Here is a 3,521-nt window from a genome sequence, read left to right as displayed (position 1 = left end):
TTGCTTGTTTTTTATTTAAATTTTGTTTTATTTTTAAAACAGTTTTCATAAAAAATTACTATAACAACAATTCCTGGTGTATGAAGGGAATTGAGGTTTCAAGTTTAAGGAAAAGGGTATTACATTAAAGAACTTTAAGGGACAAGTCTGTCAAGAGACTAGAGCCGACACAATTTACACTGAGTGATTGTGCACAGACACTGGAGTTTGAAAATTGTAAGATGTTAAAAAAAATTAAACAATGAAATAATTTCAGAACCAAAAACAAGACACAGGCAACCTGGTTGGTGATAATGAATTAGTTGAATATAAACTAGACTGTAAAAAACTGACGTAAATTATATAAAGCTGATGAACTTATAATCAAATCAAATCAGATTTTTATTGCCGGAAACATTATACAACGCATGGCAAATGTCACATTTTTGCTTTTTACTTGCTAAAATTTTTGTCAAAAACACCACAATAAATTCCATTCAAACATACAATTCTGCAAACGTACCTACATTCCATTCATTTACCAATTATTCCCACTTCTCAGCGACGAATTTTGTCAGTCTTTTTAATTGGTGGTCTCCCAATCATAAGCAAAAAACTCGTTCCAACATTATAAAATGTTTGTGACACTAAAAAGCGTTTCAAACGAGTTTTTAAACACTTTGAGCGTTGGAGTGTTTTTCAATTGAATCTGGTAACTTATTGACGAAATGAACACCTGCCTGTGAAGGCAAGCGTTCAAAAACCACCGTTCTGTGTCTACCAGTTCGGTAGTTAACTCTGCCTCTAGTCTCATACACATGTATGTCCTCGGCCATTCGTCATGGCACATTTAGACACACAAAACAGCGTTGTTTCCAAGATGTAGAGACTCGGCAGCGTCAACAGTTGCAAATTTTTGAAAGCTTCCTTGCACGACTCTCTAAATTTCAGCTTAGCAATAATGCGGATTGCTTGTTTTTGCAGCTTGAACACTCTCATTAATTGATTGTTTGCACAAGCTCCCCACAACACACCAACCCATAAGTGATCGGTGGGGGGTAAATCAAGCCATAATACACCATCATCAGAACCTGACTCGGGCAGTATTTGGCTAGAGACCTCAAAACATAAATGCCTGAGGCCAATTTGGAGCCAACGTGGTCGATGTGAATCGTTCCAAGTCAACCCTCGATCTAGGTATATTCCCCCAGGAATTTCGAACAATATACTTCGTCCAGCATTAGTATCAGCCAACATAACGGCTGGCTCATCATGACTATCTACTGATCGTAAAGCAAAATTTAATAAAATTGGATTTTGCAGAATTTGTTTTAAGATTGAGGCTGTTAAAAGTTTTGGATGCAGTTGTTAATTTCAACAAAGCTCTGCTGTTCCAGAATAAATTTTGATTTGCTAGTGAAACAGAGAGTCGTGTCATCAGCATACTGCACTAGTCTTCCGTGCAGAAGTGATGAACCTACATCATTGGACATAGATCAGGAAGAGAATTGGACTGAGAATTGAGCCCTGTGGGATAACTCAGGTGAATTGGTTCAGATAATTTGTTTGAGATCTGGACAATTTGAGTTCTGTGGCTTAGAAATGATCTGAGCCACTGGAGAGGCACGCCTCGTATGCCATGGGATTCAAGTTTGTCAAGCATTGTAACATGGTCAACACAGTCGAATGCTTTCGATAAGTCCAGGAACACACTCACTGTGTGATCCCGACGTTCTAGTCCCTCTACAACCATGTCGACAAGATTTACAACAGCGTCTATTGTCGACTTGACTTGCCCTTCTGAAGCCAAACTAGTCTTCAGAATAGCTGGTTGTGCTTATTCAAAAATTGAAGCATTCGTGTCAAGAAAAGCTTTTCGAATATTTTGCTCATAACTGGCAAAATTGAGATAGGCCGGTAATTTTGTGGGGATTGGGATCGTCTTTCTTGAAAATAGGGGTTACTTTAGCGGTTTTGAGGAGTGAGGGAAAAACTCCTTGTTTCAAAAGAGAAATTTACTAATTGGGTTAATGGTCTCACAATATGCTTGGAACATTTTTTTTATGAGCCACGTTGATATTGAATTTAAATCATTTGTTTTTTTTGGCTGGGAGCTGCTAATTATTTTTTCAAGCTCTTCCTCAACGACAGGTGCTATAGTGCCAGGGAGGCTACTGGACTCTGCCTTCGTCTTGGGGATTCCTTGTGGGGGCGATGGGCAAGGGCCTTGCTCACAAGCAACAGATCCGAAGAATCTGTTAAGCCTATTTGCAACCTGCACTGCGTCCTCCACAAGTCTATCACCACTTTTTAATTTGATTTGTTTGTTGCATGATTTGTTTTTTATTGTTGATGATGTCCCATGCAATTTTAGAAAACATTTTTTGGAAGATATAATTGCTTTGGAAACATCATATGCCTTTGCAGCTTGGATAACTTTTTCCTGTAAATTAGTTTGTAATTTCGAAAAAAACCGCTTGAATTCTTCATTGTGCGACGTTTTCTGGATTTCTGAGAAAAACTTTAGTTTTTCTCTAGAAACTAAAATTCCTTTAGTTATCCATTTGTTGTTTACCCTTGTATAGTTTTGAGAGGACAGTACATGTCGAGATGAAAGTTGAGTGTATCAATAAACCTTTCAAAACGCTCTTCTACTGAATGAATTGATTCTTGGTATTTCCAATTTTCTTTAGAAAGGGGAAGTGTTGAGGAGAGCGATGTTTCCTTGCCTTAAGTCTCTTATTGTTTTTGTGATTTTGAGCTCCCTCTCGATTTTTACTCCACTAATTATAGCCTCTTGGCCATAGTGGTCCGAGATAGCTGTATTGACCACGGACACTGCGACACTTGGTAGATTGGAGATGATGTTGTCAATTGTCGACTGTGTTGAATGTGTCACACGCGTTGGCGTTTTTACTAACAATTCTAGGTCAAATGACCTTAACAAGTCGACAAATCGTTTGGTGGAAGGATGATTAGTGTCCATTGCATTAATGTTGAAATCACCCATTAGGACATAATCCTGTTGATGGCTCGTCAAATCCATCAGTAGGGCTTCAAAATGTGTAAAAAAAATTTTCCTCATTGCTATTGGGAGACCTATAGATTCCGATGATGGTTAATTTTGATCTGTTTGAATTGAATTTTATCCCAACTGCTTCAAAATCTTTTTCGATAGTTTTTACGGGTGAAAATGGAGAAAAAGTATAGTTTTTTTATAACTGATCCAAATTGAATTGTAGGAGAATTTAGTAATTTGCTGCAGATCATCTGCTTTCATTGAAGATCATCAATCTTTGTCATTAAAAAATTCAAACTTACCAAACTTGTATAGCGCGCACAATATGGAACTTATTTAAAAAATTGTAATGGTAACCTAATTTTAAATGCAACCACTCATTGTGAAGTAGTTATTAAATATTCCTTTAAATATACTTTAAATATTCCTTTGACTTATGGAGCACCCCATATTTAATCTTATAAATAAAAATTAATCACTAAATGTGTTGTGAAGTGCAGTACTCGAGAATAGTTGGACCAAT

Source organism: Homalodisca vitripennis, chromosome 5, assembly GCF_021130785.1.
Source record: "Homalodisca vitripennis isolate AUS2020 chromosome 5, UT_GWSS_2.1, whole genome shotgun sequence".
Taxonomy (NCBI): Eukaryota; Metazoa; Arthropoda; class Insecta; order Hemiptera; family Cicadellidae; genus Homalodisca; species Homalodisca vitripennis.
The sequence above is the reverse complement of the archived record's forward strand: the minus strand, read 5'-3'. Positions refer to the sequence as shown.